This window comes from Cucumis melo, chromosome 10 (assembly GCF_025177605.1).
Source record: "Cucumis melo cultivar AY chromosome 10, USDA_Cmelo_AY_1.0, whole genome shotgun sequence".
Classification (NCBI taxonomy): Eukaryota; Viridiplantae; Streptophyta; class Magnoliopsida; order Cucurbitales; family Cucurbitaceae; genus Cucumis; species Cucumis melo.
Genome location: NC_066866.1, coordinates 25,336,858 through 25,346,857, shown reverse-complemented (window position 1 = coordinate 25,346,857; position 10,000 = coordinate 25,336,858).

Sequence of the window (10,000 nt, the reverse complement as noted above, 5' to 3'; positions counted from 1 at the left end):
AGCAATGGCTAACCAAGCTCCAGCTGGAGGAGCAATTTCGGTTAGCAAAGTAAAAGTCCCAGAACCAAAGCCCTTCTGTGGGGCAAGAGATGCTAAGGCCCTGGAGAACTACATCTTCGACCTTGAACAGTACTTCAAGGCTACAAACACTATCGCCGAAGAAGCCAAAGTGATGTTGGCAACGATGCATCTGTCTGAAGATGCAAAGTTGTGGTGGAGGTCCCGATACGTAGACATACAAGAAGGACGTTGCACTGTAGATACGTGGGACGCCCTGAAGAGAGAACTCCGCTCGCAATTTTTCCCCGAGAATGTGGAAATCCTGGCTCGGCGAAAATTGCGCGATCTAAGACACACCGGCGAGATTCGGGAGTACGTGAAGCAGTTCGCAGGGTTAATGCTAGACATCCGGGATATGTCAGAGAAAGACAAGGTTTTCTACTTTGTCGAAGGGCTGAAACCGTGGGCGAGGGCCAAGTTGTATGAACAAAGGGTCCAAGACCTCACGTCAGCATATGCAGCAGCCGAACGGTTGTTTGATCTGACAAGTGACTCTCAAGATGCGAGGCGTAATCAAAGTTCCTCACCAAGAAGGAACAGGGATAGTCGCCCGAGCTCTCCCAAAGCTGTCGGGGGAGACAAACGTTCTGGTAAGGACCGCAAACCTTACCAGTCAACCACCGAAAATACATGGCGAAGGCCGAATGATCGAAGCCCAAACAAGCGTCCCCTCAGTTGTTTCATATGTCAGGGGCCCCATTTGGCAAGAGAATGCCCGAACAAAGTCGACTTCCATGCGTTTCAGGCCTCCTTAATTGCGGAGTCAGACGATAAGTCAAATCAAGTCGAGGATGAAGCGGGCCTGATAGGTGGGGGCGAGAAGACCCGGATAGGGGCCATAAAATACATGTCCTCTCTCCAGAAAAAGTCAGGGGAGAGCCACGTGCCATCGAAAGGGGGCTTACTGTATGTTGACACCTGGATCAACCAAAAGCAGACTAAGAGCACAATGGTTGATTCTGGTGCAACCCACAACTTTATTACAGAAGCAGAAGCCAGGCGTCTAGGGCTCCATTGGGAGAGGGATTCAGGAAAGATGAAAGCCGTGAATTCTATTGCCCTACCTATCGTCGGATTGGTGAAGCGAACGACGATAAAGTTGGGAGAATGGAGAGGCCCCGTAGACTTTGTGGTTGTAAAGATGGACGACTTCGATGTAGTGCTGGGAATGGAGTTCCTCCTCGAACATCAAGTCATTCCAATGCCGTCAGCCAAATGTCTAGCGATCACCGGATCCTTCCCCACAGTAGTGCAAGCAGATATTCGGCAACCTAACGGGTTCAGAATGATATCGGCCATGCAACTAGACGGGAGTCGTGCCCAAGAGGAACCACCATCTGTGGAGATCCTGGTTGGGGCGTTGGAAAAGCCGGGGGAGACAGTCCCCAAGGACACTCTGTGTGTCCCAGAGAAGCGCCATGGTGTGATGCCAAGTAGTTGGCCCAAGTCCTCGTCGAGGCGAAGGAGGACCGACCATGGGAAAGAGCCGCCATCAGAGGCAAAAGCGCATGCGAAGAATGCTTATCGCATGGCGCCGCCGGAGTTGACCAAACTTCGGGAACCATCAGAGACGTTGTTGAATACAGGGTGTAGTATACCCGTACAAGCTCCGTATGGAGCCCGCGTCCTTTCCCTGAAGAAGAAGGACAGGAGCCCACAACAGTGTGTTGACCGTCGTACCCAGAGTAAGCTCACGGTCCGGCGTAAAAGTCCACTCCCCATGCTCACGAGGCGGGTGGACTGCCGACGTGGAGTGAAGCATCGCCCAAAATCAGACGACCGACCGAGGCAATGTCGAGTAAGAACAACGAAGGCAAAGGGACTCGGGAAAAGTTGTGTCACTAGGCATGAAGCATACGAGTTCCCCGTGGCACCGCTGGGTCTTACTGATGCCAAGGGAGGAAATTGTTGTTTTGTGCAGGGACAGGTGAGCGTGCTGATTCATGCGGGGGAGTCCCACCAAGGTGGGTCGTCGAGAGGAGAAGACACTCAGTGGAGCGAGAACCTCGAGTGTCAGGTCGCCCTCAATGGTTCAAAGCAAGCCATGATCGAGGAGCCAAGTCTTGGGGTCGTCGAGGCGACCAAGACTTCGGAAGTCGAAGCCGAGCAACTCAGTTGTGTGCTCGCAGAACAGCTGCATCATTGTGTTGATGGCAGACAAAAGAATTGGGTTCAACTGCTGAAGGTAGCCCAATTCGGTAGTAGTGCTCAGACAGACTCGCCGAACAAGAGAAGTCCGTTTGAGATTGAAGATAAGAGGCATTCTGCATTGCCGCCCGTCGCTGATGGCCCTTGTCTAAGGGACCGCCCTCAAGTCCACCGAGTCAAAGAAGAATGTGAACAGATGGCCAACATCGCTCGAGTGTGCCTAGAAGAAGCTTCAAGGCCGATGGAGGAGAGGGGAGATCAAAGGCGATGCCCTCTCGAGTTCGAGGGGATGACCAAGCTTCCAATTGACGGTGCAACAACGCCGTACGATCATCTGTCAACCTGGACCTGGAGGAAGACAGAGAAGTCGAGCAAGCCCTTGCTGACAGAGTAAGGATTAGTAGAAGGCCCACGAGGGAGGTACATAAATTCCTGGTGCAGCGGAAGAAGCCCCTCGTGGAGGTAACCAATGGAAGACCTTTCGAAGATTTTGAAGCGTGGACGCAGAAGACCGAAGAGCTCCAGCTTCGCCAGTTGACGAGGACGTCAACCGTTTAAGAGGGGGAGAATGTCAGGGGCATAATTGTCCAACGTATTATTTACCGTTGGTCGTATGCCCGAATACCCCCAAATCACTTTATCTTTATGTCTTGAAAGTAGTTTAGGTTAATTCTTTCGTTTAGGTGTCGCCGAGTCACAGTGTGACATTTCGGCTTTTTCATATGCAAGCCTGCCAAGGCCAAAATTCTCAATATGTACTATAGGGGGTACATGAACAGTCCAACCCCCGCCCAAGCCTTGTCGCACTCTTTGCATGCTGAGTTATTTTCCTTGCAATTGACAGTCTTCAATGCTTTCTTTATGACGTTTTCAACTATTTACTTTCTCTCTCCCGTTTTATAAAAACATTTTCCCAAGAACGGGGAGGGAGGCTACGTCATACCGCGAGTTTGTCCGCGGATTCCGATTATCGAACGGCTGACTTGCTGATTGAGTTAAGCAAGTGCCGCACAATCGTGTTGAGAAGTTACGATTGTGACAAGTGGTATCAGAGCCAAATTGGCTAATTGACGATTACACCAAAGCATGTCGTCGTCGAATCCATCGGGCAAGGCCCAGAGAGACCGACTGGTAGAGATAGAAGAGCAGATGCTCTACCTAGTCGAAGTTCCCGACTCCATCCGCTACTTGGAGTCTCGTGTCGACGAAATTTCTGAGAAAGCTAACATGATCGATGCGGTAGCTGGCCGTGTCGAAGGGTTGCCAATAAAAGAGTTGTTGGCAAGGGTTGACGCCCTAGAAGAAAACACCAACGCCAGAAGAACTATTAACTACGAGCGTGGGGAGAGTTCCTCAGGCTTTGGTGCCCACATGGAAGAACGTGTCGGCGAGCTTGACAACGCTCAGAAGACACTATTAGAGATGATAAACGGCATGTCGGAGGATTTTAGAGTCACCCTCGATGTCGTTAGGAATGAAATCGCAGACGTGAACGCAAGACTGAGTCTCACGATGCGAGCAATGGCTAACCAAGCTCCAGCTGGAGGAGCAATTTCGGTTAGCAAAGTAAAAGTCCCAGAACCAAAGCCCTTCTGTGGGGCAAGAGATGCTAAGGCCCTGGAGAACTACATCTTCGACCTTGAACAGTACTTCAAGGCTACAAACACTATCGCCGAAGAAGCCAAAGTGATGTTGGCAACGATGCATCTGTCTGAAGATGCAAAGTTGTGGTGGAGGTCCCGATACGTAGACATACAAGAAGGACGTTGCACTGTAGATACGTGGGACGCCCTGAAGAGAGAACTCCGCTCGCAATTTTTCCCCGAGAATGTGGAAATCCTGGCTCGGCGAAAATTGCGCGATCTAAGACACACCGGCGAGATTCGGGAGTACGTGAAGCAGTTCGCAGGGTTAATGCTAGACATCCGGGATATGTCAGAGAAAGACAAGGTTTTCTACTTTGTCGAAGGGCTGAAACCGTGGGCGAGGGCCAAGTTGTATGAACAAAGGGTCCAAGACCTCACGTCAGCATATGCAGCAGCCGAACGGTTGTTTGATCTGACAAGTGACTCTCAAGATGCGAGGCGTAATCAAAGTTCCTCACCAAGAAGGAACAGGGATAGTCGCCCGAGCTCTCCCAAAGCTGTCGGGGGAGACAAACGTTCTGGTAAGGACCGCAAACCTTACCAGTCAACCACCGAAAATACATGGCGAAGGCCGAATGATCGAAGCCCAAACAAGCGTCCCCTCAGTTGTTTCATATGTCAGGGGCCCCATTTGGCAAGAGAATGCCCGAACAAAGTCGACTTCCATGCGTTTCAGGCCTCCTTAATTGCGGAGTCAGACGATAAGTCAAATCAAGTCGAGGATGAAGCGGGCCTGATAGGTGGGGGCGAGAAGACCCGGATAGGGGCCATAAAATACATGTCCTCTCTCCAGAAAAAGTCAGGGGAGAGCCACGTGCCATCGAAAGGGGGCTTACTGTATGTTGACACCTGGATCAACCAAAAGCAGACTAAGAGCACAATGGTTGATTCTGGTGCAACCCACAACTTTATTACAGAAGCAGAAGCCAGGCGTCTAGGGCTCCATTGGGAGAGGGATTCAGGAAAGATGAAAGCCGTGAATTCTATTGCCCTACCTATCGTCGGATTGGTGAAGCGAACGACGATAAAGTTGGGAGGATGGAGAGGCCCCGTAGACTTTGTGGTTGTAAAGATGGACGACTTCGATGTAGTGCTGGGAATGGAGTTCCTCCTCGAACATCAAGTCATTCCAATGCCGTCAGCCAAATGTCTAGCGATCACCGGATCCTTCCCCACAGTAGTGCAAGCAGATATTCGGCAACCTAACGGGTTCAGAATGATATCGGCCATGCAACTAGACGGGAGTCGTGCCCAAGAGGAACCACCATCTGTGGAGATCCTGGTTGGGGCGTTGGAAAAGCCGGGGGAGACAGTCCCCAAGGACACTCTGTGTGTCCCAGAGAAGCGCCATGGTGTGATGCCAAGTAGTTGGCCCAAGTCCTCGTCGAGGCGAAGGAGGACCGACCATGGGAAAGAGCCGCCATCAGAGGCAAAAGCGCATGCGAAGAATGCTTATCGCATGGCGCCGCCGGAGTTGACCAAACTTCGGGAACCATCAGAGACGTTGTTGAATACAGGGTGTAGTATACCCGTACAAGCTCCGTATGGAGCCCGCGTCCTTTCCCTGAAGAAGAAGGACAGGAGCCCACAACAGTGTGTTGACCGTCGTACCCAGAGTAAGCTCACGGTCCGGCGTAAAAGTCCACTCCCCATGCTCACGAGGCGGGTGGACTGCCGACGTGGAGTGAAGCATCGCCCAAAATCAGACGACCGACCGAGGCAATGTCGAGTAAGAACAACGAAGGCAAAGGGACTCGGGAAAAGTTGTGTCACTAGGCATGAAGCATACGAGTTCCCCGTGGCACCGCTGGGTCTTACTGATGCCAAGGGAGGAAATTGTTGTTTTGTGCAGGGACAGGTGAGCGTGCTGATTCATGCGGGGGAGTCCCACCAAGGTGGGTCGTCGAGAGGAGAAGACACTCAGTGGAGCGAGAACCTCGAGTGTCAGGTCGCCCTCAATGGTTCAAAGCAAGCCATGATCGAGGAGCCAAGTCTTGGGGTCGTCGAGGCGACCAAGACTTCGGAAGTCGAAGCCGAGCAACTCAGTTGTGTGCTCGCAGAACAGCTGCATCATTGTGTTGATGGCAGACAAAAGAATTGGGTTCAACTGCTGAAGGTAGCCCAATTCGGTAGTAGTGCTCAGACAGACTCGCCGAACAAGAGAAGTCCGTTTGAGATTGAAGATAAGAGGCATTCTGCATTGCCGCCCGTCGCTGATGGCCCTTGTCTAAGGGACCGCCCTCAAGTCCACCGAGTCAAAGAAGAATGTGAACAGATGGCCAACATCGCTCGAGTGTGCCTAGAAGAAGCTTCAAGGCCGATGGAGGAGAGGGGAGATCAAAGGCGATGCCCTCTCGAGTTCGAGGGGATGACCAAGCTTCCAATTGACGGTGCAACAACGCCGTACGATCATCTGTCAACCTGGACCTGGAGGAAGACAGAGAAGTCGAGCAAGCCCTTGCTGACAGAGTAAGGATTAGTAGAAGGCCCACGAGGGAGGTACATAAATTCCTGGTGCAGCGGAAGAAGCCCCTCGTGGAGGTAACCAATGGAAGACCTTTCGAAGATTTTGAAGCGTGGACGCAGAAGACCGAAGAGCTCCAGCTTCGCCAGTTGACGAGGACGTCAACCGTTTAAGAGGGGGAGAATGTCAGGGGCATAATTGTCCAACGTATTATTTACCGTTGGTCGTATGCCCGAATACCCCCAAATCACTTTATCTTTATGTCTTGAAAGTAGTTTAGGTTAATTCTTTCGTTTAGGTGTCGCCGAGTCACAGTGTGACATTTCGGCTTTTTCATATGCAAGCCTGCCAAGGCCAAAATTCTCAATATGTACTATAGGGGGTACATGAACAGTCCGACCCCCGCCCAAGCCTTGTCGCACTCTTTGCATGCTGAGTTATTTTCCTTGCAATTGACAGTCTTCAATGCTTTCTTTATGACGTTTTCAACTATTTACTTTCTCTCTCCCGTTTTATAAAAACATTTTCCCAAGAACGGGGAGGGAGGCTACGTCATACCGCGAGTTTGTCCGCGGATTCCGATTATCGAACGGCTGACTTGCTGATTGAGTTAAGCAAGTGCCGCACAATCGTGTTGAGAAGTTACGATTGTGACACGGCGCGCGCCATGCGTCTGCGGGCGTGTGTGGGGCGCGCGCCGCAAGCCCATGCGACTGCAGTGGGGCGTGCGCGGCAGCGTGTGGATCCGTCTAAGGGGCGTGCGTGCTTGGCTTGTAAGTGGCAGATTATCCTTGTTGCCATGATCCATCGAGATTCAGCTCGACACTACCCACACACAACTCATTTATTTCTTCCAATTGCCATGGAGGTTATATCTTATGTAGAAGGACGAAAAACACAAGTGTTAGTGAGGGGTTGGCCTTGGACTAGAAAACAAGTTGAAGCAAATCATCTTTGAATGCCCAAGTATAAGATAGGGTGCTCGTGTGCAAGTCAAGGCCCAAGGCCGAGGCCTTGGAGTACAAAGCAGGGCCATGGGCGCGCGCGCCGTGCGTCAGTGGGCGTCTGTGGGTCGCCCGCTGCATGCCCGTGTGTCTGCGGGGGGCGTGCGCGCAGGGTGCGGCGCGCGCCGCAAGCCCATGCGACTGCAGTGGGGCGTGCGCGTAGGGTGCCGCGCACGCGATGCTTGTGCGAGCGTGGGGATCCGTCTAAGGGGCGTGCGTGCTTGGCTTGTAAGTGGCAGATGAGCCTTGTTGCCATGATCCACCGAGATTCATCTCGACCCTACCCACACACAACTCATTTATTTCTTCCAATTTCCGTGGAGGTTATATCTTATGTAAAAGGACGAAAAACATAAGTGTTAGTGAGGGGTTGGCCTTAGACTAGAAAACAAGTATAAATGTTAGTGAAGCAAATAATCTTTGAATGCCCAAGTATAAGATAGGGTGCTCGTGTGCAAGTCAAGGCCCAAGGCCAAGGCCGAGGCCTTGGAGTACAAATCACGCACATGGGCGCGCGCGCCGTGCGTTAGTGGGCGTGTGTGGGTCGCGCGCTGCATGCCCGTGCGTCTGCGGGGGGCGTGCGCGCAGGGGGCCGACCCTTCAAGCGTCTACGGGCGTGTGTGGGGCGCGCGCCGCATGCCCGTGGCCGAGGCTTGCACACGAACGCCTACGGTGCATCACAAAAATAATTGAGAGGTTATTGTACCTCTTCCGTGCCCACCATGCGCCATGCCCTTCGGGCGTGTGTGGGGCGTGCGCGCAGAGTTCCAAGCGCGGCATGCGTCTGCGGGCGTGTGTCCCCGCGCCGCATGCCCAAGCGTCTGCGTGGGACGTGCGCGCAAGCCGCGCGCAGCATGCGTCTTTGTTGGGCGTGACCACCCACGTCTAGAATTCATGGAAAAAACTCTATGGAGGTTGTTGGAACAAACCCATGCCCCCACCGTAGGTGCCCACAGGCCCACCGAGCATGCAGCATGCGCGCCCCCATGCGCACGAATGCGGCACGGCCATGGGCGGGCGCGCCGCATGGCCATGCGTCTGCGTGGGGCTTGCGCGCAGGGTGCCGCGCGCGCCATGCGTCTGCGTGGGGCGTGCGCGCAGGTTGCCGCGCGCGCCATGCGTCTGCGTGGGGCGTGCGCGCAGGTTGCCGCGCGCGCCATGCGTCTGCGTGGGGCGTGCGCGCAGGGGGCCGCGCGCGCCGCAAGCCCATGCGTCTGCGTGGGGCGTGCGCGCATGGGGCCGCGCGCGCCGCAAGCCCATGCGTCTGCGTGGGGCGTGCGCGCATGGGGCCGCGCGCGCCTTGCGTCTGCTGGAGTTTGTGGGGCGCGCGCAAGGTGCCCACGATAGAGGTTCTTGGCGCTGTCTTGTGCCCACTCGGTGCGCACGCCGTACGCCCATCGTGCCCACCCAACGCCCACCATGCACGCCCCATGCGCACCTACGGCCGCAATGCCCACTCAACACACAAAAGTGATGCCAAACCTATCTTCTAGTGCTTGGATTGTTATGAAATTTTTTCTGGGAGCTAAACAATGTAAACAAAGGATGTCCTCCAAAAATTAGAATTTTTGGAAACGTTTTACTATTTTTAAATTTTTTTTAATTTTTTAACAATAAAAATTCATAAAATATTATTGGTTGGTTCAAAAATTATGAAACTTGTTTTCCACACTCATTTGAATGTCTAAAAGATAATACAATCAAGTCCCGGTCATAATAATAACACAATCAAAAGTTATGGCATGGTGTGACATTTCGGCTTTTTCATATGCAAGCCTGCCAGACCCAAAAAAGCCAGAATGTACTATATAGGGGGGCGACCTGCCTGCATGGGCGGGGCGCGGGGGTACCCCTATGCCGCGGCGCCGACCCTTCAAGCACATTGCGCCCATCATGGGCACATATGCTTGGGGGGTCGGCGCCGGCGGAGTGCCACCTCCGGCCGCCGGCGGCGAGTGAGAGTGGGTGTCGAGTTGATGCTCGGATGGGCTTTGCGCGGACAATGCTTGCACCTCGGTGTGGGCGTGCACTCCAAGCGGGCTTGTTCGTGAGGAGACGAGATAACTTGCGATTGCTTTGTGCTTGGTGGACGAAGGGTTCGGCCGGAGTGCCACATCCGACCGTCGGGCAAGGAGTGAGAGCGGGATGGGCGTGCTTGGACAATGCTTGCACCTCGGTGTGGGCGTGCACTCCAAGTGTGCTTGTCTTGGCGATTGCTTCGTGCTTGGCGGAGGGGTTTGGCCATAACGATGGGCTTGTCCGTCGGGCAGGGAGTGAGAGCGGGTGTCGAGTTGATGCTCGGATGGGCTTGCGCGGACAATGCTTGCACCTCGGTGTGGGCGTGCACTCCAAGCGGGCTTGTTCGTGAAGATACGAGATGTCTTGCGATTGCTTTGTGCTCGGTGGATGGGTTTCGTCGGAGTGCCACGTCCGACCGTTGGGCGGGGAGTGAGAGCGGGTGTCGAGTTGATGCTCGGATGGGCTTGCGCGGACAATGCTTGCACCTCGGTGTGGGCGTGCACTCCAAGCGGGTTTGTTCGTGAAGATACGAGATGTCTTGCAATTGCTTCTTGCTTGGTGGAAGGGTTTGGTCAAAATCGATGGAATGCCGGGCCCCTACGTCGGGCAAGGAGTGAGAGCGGGATGTCAAATTGACATTCTTGGATGGGTTTTGCTTG